At 40.7% G+C, this 9,698-nt stretch overlaps 1 protein-coding gene across 2 annotated transcripts in view; it reads right to left on the reverse strand.

Annotated features, from left to right (window-relative positions):
- shisa7b (shisa family member 7) overlaps positions 1 to 7,915 on the reverse strand; it is a 41,363-nt gene extending 33,448 nt beyond the window's left edge. For both annotated transcript variants that reach the window (XM_029443147.1, XM_029443146.1), the window contains exons 1-2: positions 7,568 to 7,915; positions 7,112 to 7,189 (exon numbers count right to left, since the gene is read on the reverse strand). The gene's annotated coding sequence lies outside the window, so the exon portion shown is untranslated. The remainder of the gene's footprint in view (positions 1 to 7,111; positions 7,190 to 7,567) is intronic.
- Positions 7,916 to 9,698: the final 1,783 nt, after the last annotated feature.

The raw sequence follows: 9,698 nt of genomic DNA on the forward strand, positions 1-9,698 counted from the left end.
CAACATTTTAACGTCAGCAACAAGTGTGGCGACCTGCAACAGGTTTGTGAACTTTATGTCTCATTTCCAGTGACAGGGGGTAAAATTAATTAAATCCTAACTGCTTTTTAAGAGCTCTGGTGCAACTGGCCTACTTTTACATCTCCCAGCATAACATCCTGCCCCAATTCCAGAAGACAGACACTGTTAAAAAGCCATTATCTAACATCAAGGGACTTACAGTATTTAAGAAGGTGTAAGGAGCACAAAACAAAACACTTGACTGACTTTTGCACAAAGCAACAGATTTGACTTTCTTCTACAGGCTGATTTCTTCTTTCCGCGCTCCTCTTGTCGGATTTGGTCCTCGTGACGCAAATGTTGCCATCCGATCATGTCTGCAGACACCCCAAGCATATGTCCATGTGCAGCCCAAGATTTGTGACCCCCGCGGAAGAAGAAGATTACAAAATAAATCATTGTTTTGAAGACAGGTTTTGTGAGGAGATCCACCGTTACGGCCGCTCCCCGCATTTGTATAAATGTTCTTTAAAGGAATACAGAGACAACCAAATGGTGTTGAACTCCTGGCAAACAACGTAACACCACCGTCACCAACAGAAAGGAGTGTGGATCAGAGAATGCACATGTGTAGAACGTCATTATGAACCGAACCAGGTTTTTATTGCCAACTAATTCAGCTCTATTCATTTATATGACTTTTGTCTGGTCACAGTTAGTGTACGTCTTACTTCAACTTGGAAACGATGTATCTGAAGTAAACGTCTGCAACTAGACTCTAGGACCTTAACAAGCGTTGCATTTGTGTTTATTAATAAATGGTACTATTAAGTTTTACTTGCAATAACAACATTTCATTGATACTGATTATTTGCCTTTATGACATTCTGCACCTCACAGATACCACTCTGCTCACAGACACGTGCAACAGGAGTGATACCAACATATTCATGTTTTAAAGGAGCACTTCTGCATTTCTATACATTTAGGGGACGAGCAAGACCGATTCTTAAAAAGAACCGTGGAGATCAAAGCAGCAGAGGCTGAGATATCCTGACTTTCCCACGCTCATGTTCTTCCCAACTCCATGTTTTAAGTTTGTAATGAAGACTTCCTAAAAATGACAATATCTGGGTTTATTTTCTCAGAGCATAAACAACTTTATTTGCCAGAATAAACTCCTCAAGGCAACTGATTGTGTTTAAGCCTTTTATGATAAACAAACAGTTTTAAGCATTTGGTACCTGGTTAAAACTAGGGATGGAATGGAGTTAAAAAAGAGAAAAGAGGTCATAGTAGGTTGTGATACTCACTAAATCAATAAGTAAATGTCTCCGCTTGTGCTGAATAAAATAACAGAACTAGAGACAAATTAGAGCTGAAATAGAGTTGAGTGCACTTAAATCCAAAGTAAGTTTACAAACTTAAAAACTGCAGCAGATAATAAAACTCAGTAATATCCAGGCGTAGTGACAAGACAAAGCCTCACAAAGACACAAAGTGACGGCAAGTTCCTCTCAAAATGCCTCACACCTGAAACCTGATCTACTCTGATTTGAGAATAAAATGTAATTCTCTATTAAAGTAACTAAGAGGAATAAAGGTTTAATCAATACTGACAGTAGAATCACTGTGCGTGCGATATGTAAATTTTGTTATTGATTGCTTCATGCACTCTCAGTTTATTACACCATATGCTCTCATAACTGTGAAGCAGATAGTTACAGTCACTGTGAATGACGACGACAATTGTGTGAAATCACAGATTTATTTGCCGTGAGTCCGCCTGCGAAACCACTCTGAATATTTCTTTCAAAAGATTATTAACTGTATAATTAGTCAATCTGATCTAGGCGATAATTATTCCCCCTCCATGGAAACAGTGGTGTAATCTTTCTTATAGTGACAGCTTCAGAAGGCGTAAATTAAACATAATGTTTTGCTGTTATGTATATGCAGCAGCGGGATGTTGTCCCATGTGTTGAAGGTGGTTAATATGACAGGAAAAAAGGCCTCACAAAAGCTGCCTCGTGCCAGTCGCACACAACTCCAGGCCCGAGAGCGCTGACTAACCGCTTGGTAAATACTTTGGGTTTGAACAGAGGCACTTGGTGGCCGCTCTGCTTTGCTAAGACAGTGACACTGGCAAGCAGATCGACGAAACAAGTCAACAAACAATCTTTGTGACAACAGTTCCTCCTGCCAGAGTCTTCCCAGGAAAAGAAAAAGACAAAGAAGTTGTAGGAAGATTGTGTTGTGCGTGTGTGTGTTTGTAAGTGTCTGTGTGTGTCATTGTGTGTCTGTAAGAGTCTGTTTGTGTGTGTCTGTCTGTTCGTAAGTGTATGTGTGTGTGTGTGTGTGTGTGTGTCTGTGTCGAGTTTTGGATTAAATGAGCAATTACTACAAACTGCTTATAATATTGGAGTAAACACTAAATACTCTTGGTTGCCACTAAATGCTTTCACATGCACGTATGCAAGTGGATCGGAAATTTTATAAAAATATAGCAGTAAAGACATAAAATGTCTTTCCTGCTGGCTAATAGTTAGTAAATATGGACACTTTCTGAACGCTTTTTATGAGGAAAACGTCTCAGATGAACCAAAAAATGTTTATATAATGTATCATGATACATGTACCTTGATTATTTAATCATAATTACTTCCCGTCTGCTCACGTCTGATTCGTTTGTGCCAACTAATTACTGTATGACCAGTTCGACTTGTTGGACTTACGGTCTGTGTTATATTATAATTGGTGGGCTGAATTTATGGCTAGATGACATTGGTTGTGGTGGCTATTATAATTACAATTATATGAGATTTACACAATTTATTTCTCCATATGCATTTCTTTCAGACTTTAATTTCTTCTCATATCACAACTCGTTATGCAGAAAATATTTAGTAAGCAGGATGGCGCAACAACATAAATATCGCCCCCCTATCCATTATCCAGCGCGTCTGCTCGCTGGTCCAAGTCCCGACCAGAGTGTTAGTGTTTTAACATTAATTCAGATTAGTTTTATTCATGGTGTATCTTTGGAATAACATTAATGCTTTCGATCAGTGGTGGTGCTTGTTTTTGTTTTTCAAGCAACAATTTATCGCTCAGCAAAATAAAAATAAAAGTCTAAAAACACACAATGTTAACTTTATTCAAACGCACTCGACTCGTCCTTTCAGCTCGTGCAGTTTGGCATGTTTTGTGCTGTAATGCAGCTCGAGAGCGTTTTCCATGACTGCAATTTCACACAAACACACAAACACTGGCCTTTTACTTCCACACAGAAATAGTCGTTCGTCCATTTCTCCTGGAACATTCTGTATCCACCTTTCTCTTTGTTACTCGCCACGCTGCGTTCACTGATGTCAATGTCAATGTCTCCTTTAATATTGAAGTTTTTGACATGACGAGACCACGTGATGACACGTTCCGCTCGTGTTGTGTTCAAGGACCCTGACCTTGGCCAGGTTATATTCTATATCTGACTAGATTTGAATACATTTTTTTGGAGTAGATTTTTTGCGTGCGTTTATGAATGACCTCGCGGGCCGTACACACTAACGCCCCACCAAAGACACGTGAACGCCCCCCTTTCTAAAATATTGCTTCCCTGACGTCCTCTGAACACCCCCTGAGGGGCGCTGCCGCCCCCGTTGAGAACCCCTGGTTTAGATGTTATGGGTGAGTAATCCTCTAATACTATATTTTTTATAAATCCATCGATTTATATTGTAATATCGGGAAGTTTCTAGAAAGCGCTTAAAGATAAAATAATCACACAGAAAAACAGTAGGTTATAAACAAAGCTACATCCCCACATTGAGGTCATTCAAAAATTGCTCATTGGCATTATTCACGATGGCCTGATGCACCCAGATTTATTAAAGCGATAATCTCCCAGTATACATGTTGTCATATCGTTAACCATCATTAAATTGAAATGACATTTTTTTTATTGAAAATATAGAAAAAAGAAATATATGACATGTACATAAATAACATCCACAGCCTCACAAGGAGGCCTTATATCTGTGTACAATATTTGTCAAAAGGATAAAACACAATCAAGCCTTATTTCTATTGTGGTCCTTTGGGTGTAGGTGTGTGTTAGCGCGAGTGTATGAGGACAATAAATTGCTTGTTAGATATCCTGAGCTGATTGGATCTGGGTAACTTGATCGGGACGGGACATCCCTACTTGTTGCTGTTCTCAGTGTAATTATATAGGGCCTAGTGATTAAAGACACTGAGTCAATAAGAGATTCCCAATGTCAGTAATCTGATTAACTTGGTTTACTGTCCAGCCTTTTGTCAAGCCACTACCAGCTTATCGAGATTCATTATGCTGGAGACAGTTTCTTTCATTCACAGAAATGTATAGGAGACATTGGCACAAAAGCAATGTGCCAGATTAAAACAATATAATCCACATATTCTGAAACTGTGAGAGATTTGCATATAAAGGCTCGTTTTTCCATTCAGTCGTCAGGTCATCCCAAATTACAACAAAACTAGAGTCACTTAAATTCCGCACAGTGAAAATCCATGTTGTACTTGGTCTATGCATAAGGCATGTGATTGACTCTAAATAGCTTCACGTCCAGTCATGCAGGCTCTGAATGTGCTCCAGTGTAACTGTTAATCTTCCCAGCTGACATGGGAACAAACAGGTCAGCCATGGCACCATTCAAACTGAAACCTTTGATAAAATGTCTGCTTCATGACAAATGGATCATTACTACATTAGACAAAATAGGCATTAACTCTTTGCAGAATAACTATCACGTCACTTTTTAAAAACAGGTGTTGGCCCTTTTTAAAGAGCATCAACTAAAAAGACACACAGCTGTTGGATCTGGCTTTTTCCACCTCTGTTAACAGACACATTACATTTCTCTCTCACGTCAACGAGCCAGTGGGGGAGTTCAAGGAAGAGGCGTCATTATACAGTGCAAATACAATTGTGTCTGTTCCTGAAGGTTGCTTGTGTGTGCGGAGAATACCGCCAGCCATTTGTACCCACGTCCCCGGTGATGACGTGAACACCTGAGACTCTCCACAAGCTGCCGGTAAAATCCCCCAGCATCCGGGGGTGCAGTCATGGCAGTTTGTCTTTAAACGCAGCCCATTTCCAGATCGTTCTCTGGGGTGCACTAAAAGCCTGACCACCACCATTCAGATTAATCACCGCTGACTCATAAAACAACCATGATGGATGGTGAAACTGCAGACGTTCCACCTCCTCCACCACATTGGGAATGGGGCCCGGGAACCATAAGTGAAGTCACCCATCATGCAACAAGGGACCTTAACTTCAAATAATTGACTACACCGCCTTCAAAGAGGTTAAACTGAGGTAAATATCACCCAAAATAAACACCAGAGTGTTGGATACTTTGCTGAGATTTTAAGGTACACTCTTATATCATCCACCTGTGATGTGCAATGCCTTTGTCATCAACTTGGTGTATACTTTCTCGTCTGCTTCCACTTCAGTCAGTGATTCCCTGCGTTTCCCAGAATGCCTTTCAACAACCCCCAGAGAGTGGGCGTTAACTTGTTGATTTCACTCAAAGGTAGGCGTACACAAAAACACAAACAGCTTGAAAGTGTGATCATTCAGCTGTAGGGTTACACGTTTGTGAAATTGCAGCGATACCCCTCACTCAAACGCAACGTGTCCTGTGGCTGCACCGCAGTCTGGTCCATCGAGGCTACTGTGGGAGTAGAGTGCCTGCTCTTCCTCTTCTGTAAAGGATGTTTACCCTCGTGTTCATGTTAAGTGTTGGTTGCTCTCGGTAGAAGCTTCTGCTCTTTGATTTTGAGGAACAGACATAGAAATCTTACATTTGTAGTTGATGACGTATTAGATCAAATGATAGGAAATCAATCTACAACAACCCTGACAACTGATTAAGTCATTTATCAGGACAAAGTCCAAAGTATTAATCGGTTTATGCCTCTCAAATGTGAGGATTCGCTGCTTTCCTCCGTTTTATATCACCGTAAGTAAAAAATCATTGAGTTTGTGACTGTTCGTCGAAACAAAATAAGCAATTTAAAGACCATTTTTCTGAATGTTCTGACATCTTACAGAATAAACAATTAATCTAAAACATAATTACTAGATGAATCAATAATGAAAATAACCATTACTTGCATCTCTACTCTGTTTTATCTTAATATCTTTGCGTTTGACAGTTAGTCGGACATAAAAAGCAATTCCGAGATATTACCCAGAGCTTTGGGAAAGTGAGAGGGGCATGTTTCACTATTTTTACAGATTCAAATGGTTTCAGGCTTTATTTTAATTTTAAATTTCAATTAGTCACTTTGCTGCAAGTGAAATATCACACCAGAATTTTTTATGTGGCCAAATGGGTGCTTCTAAGTGTATCAATTATGGAGGATGGGAAGCACTTCTCTAATGTACCCTCACTTTAGTAATCTGGTGAGGCAGGTGTAGGTACGTGCAGCTCTAAAAATCCTGGTTAAAAACACATCCTCAACCACACATGGCCCTGCAACCATATGCAAGGTGATATCATCCACAAACACGCACCTACACAGACGCCTACCTGCACGCATGCATGCCCAAACACACATACACACTCGCAAATACACACGCATTAAGTTAGGTAAGGCTAGCCTGAGCACCTGTGAGCCCATGAGGCAGCAGTGCAGAGGGGAGCAGTTAGTTTGCTGTGTTTCTCTGCATTAGCATTCATGAAGCAATTATGTTCACATTGGAGCCAGTCCAGGCACTCTCGTGTGTGTGTGTGTGTGTGTATGTGTGTGTTTGTGCATGTGTGTTATCCATCTTTTACTTCATGACTCTAATGTACACACACACGCACACACACACGCGCATACAAATACCCATTGTTTTAAGCTGCTAGGTGAGTCCATGTATTGATGATGATGCTGCTGCTGCATTCAGGGGATCACAGTGAGACACAAAATGGGAGTGTTTTGTTGCATTATGCCGAGGCGTTACTGTATTGTACGCATGTATGGCAGAAGACGAGACACCCTCATGATAAAAACCTGACACTAACACACTGCAGCACCACAACACCGACGAAAAGAAGGCAGCAAAAAATACCTGTTTTTTTCTTTTACGCAGGAGCTCCACAGAGAGGATGCTGTTCCTTTAGATGCGGCACCCGTCACCATTTTCCCCCTTTTGAAAAACCGAGAAGGAAACAGTGGCTCGTATGAAGTGAACTAAAATTCAGTGGATAAAACTGTTTTTTCCCACCTCAATAAATCAATGGAGGATCAACAATGAACAGCAAACATTGCAGTGCCACACATGCGCCCTAGCAGTGAAATGTGGCATCATTGACGCCTTTAAGTTAACACTACCCTTCAGGTATAACAATAAATAAAAAAAGCATAGTATCGATTGAGGATTTAAATACGACACTCGTATACCCTTTTTCCTCTAAAAACAAATGACTATATTTAAAGTTATGCACGGTTAAAAACATGACATCACTTCGTTTCACAATTTGAACGGCTCTCTTCAACAAGCAGTGCTCACAAAGATTGTTTTTACCTGCTTTTTTCTTCGCTATTGTGATTCCTGGATTGTGAAAGAAAATGTGTCAACTACATTTTTCATTGTAATTCCCAGGTCTGAAAGAGGAAAATTGATTAGCCGCAGTGAAGCCTTGCTCGCCGTTCCCCTCCAGTACAAAAATGTACACAAAGAAAGCGTGTAAAACCAGTGAGAGGACGTCTTTAAAAAATGTCTTTCGAGTATAGTCACGTTATTTCAGTTTTATCGTTGCGGTGAATGTCTGTGATGCTCAAAGGCTGCACGTACGGCGCTGGTGTTGCTCCCTCCGCCTCTCCGACACAAACTGCTCTCACACAGGTCCGCTGTGCTCCGTGGCCAAGTCATTGATTGGACAATATGGCACTAGCCCACGTTTGCATTCCTCAAGTAGCCTACTGGAAATGATCAACCAATCCTGGAGCGGTAGAATTGTAATCGTCAGTTCTGATTGGCTGAGTCGCGTTCGATGCCGTTGGTCATTTCTGATACACGCGCACCTGTGACTGCTGACAGTTAATGTAAATATTAATGCGCTAACCGTTAACGCAGCTAAATATTAATGCGCAGACCAAAAATGATTAGTCATACTTGTTAGCTAAGGATCTATGTTGCTTATTTTGCACACATTTTCTTGAACATATATATATATATATATATATATATATATATATATATATATATATATATATATATATACATACAAAGGCAGAATTGAATAGGCTACACTTGTATATCAGTTTATTTATCGCACTTATTACATTATTACTTCGTTGTTGTGATATTCAACAACGTTATCGCATCATTTCCTCATATCGTGCAGCTACTTTGCTAATTAGTATTTGCTTTTGCTGGTCGATTTGTTTTTCAGAAAAAGGCTTGTGCTCTTTAGCATGCTATATAGGGATTCTGCTTCCCTCGATTCTTGAGATGTTAAGGGTAGAAGTTGATTGCTAGCTAAAAACTAGGCTAATTGTGTATAATAAAAAAGTGTCCACTTCATTACAATGGCGGTGAATTCAACGTTTTGAAAGAAGACATCAAAGGTTCGAAGTGTAAGATGCCAGAATTTAAACCTGAAAAACATTAAAACTATGAGCTAACATTATCAACAGTGAAGAGGTAACAGTGTTGACGTTATATCACAGACACTCAGTGGCGGGCCGTGCATTTCACACCTAGGCCTTCAGTGATGTCCTACACAGTCCTACCTGAATTATTCCACCTCTTAATACCATCATTATGACGCCATGGCTCTAGAAACTATACATTTAGACAGAAACGCAGTATAACCGGGCGTTGCATCACCCTAACAACAGAGTTATATTAATATTTCCGAAACATTTAGTTGTAAATAGCAGGCATTCCCAGCAGTACAATGTGCAGTGCCTCTCGGAGGCTGTGAGCCGGGGGTACCGCTCGTAGTTAGTGATTTGAAAGTGGCGGACAAACCCTTTTCCCAGCTGTGATAGGCTCGCTAGTGTCGGGGTTGGCCGTTCTCTTCTCACGATGTCTAGCGTTTCTTGAAAAGTTCGTCTTGAAAATGGCGTTGTAATTATATCTGCGACCACATCGATCTCTTCTCCTCCTTCAGCCATCGTGGGTTGAAAAAAAACAGCTTGTAGAAATCTACACAAATTAGCTCGTTCAAAGTTTGCTAGCTCTGCATAGCTCTGCCTCTCAATAGTGCGTATCCAATCAAAAGACGTGGACGTGCTGACAGTTATCGTACGCCTGCTAGCTGGCCTCAGTGTCCCCAACTCGATATCTGATTGGTTAACGCCACAGTTTTGTCTCCGTTCACTTTAAGCGACAGGCGCCCGCACTGTTGATTCTGAAGGCCTCAGGGCAGATTTCGTGGACCCTGGCAACACATGATGGCTGAAATATGATTGAATAAAAGCTCTAACATAAAGGCCAGACCTCCAAATCTCGATCTGAGGCTGGAAGCAGCGCAACCAAGAGGAAAGCTATGAAATGAAGAGAATAGACTATGGGGAATAATTTAATACATATTAGTGGCAGAGAAGGCCTTGCTGCCCCTGACGGCCCACCACTGCAGACACCTATGTTTTGTGTTGCAGAGATATCTACTGAAATCAGAAGTCCAGTCTGTAATACCACTTGTTCC

The sequence above is a fragment of the Cottoperca gobio genome, chromosome 11, assembly GCF_900634415.1.
Source record: "Cottoperca gobio chromosome 11, fCotGob3.1, whole genome shotgun sequence".
Classification (NCBI taxonomy): Eukaryota; Metazoa; Chordata; class Actinopteri; order Perciformes; family Bovichtidae; genus Cottoperca; species Cottoperca gobio.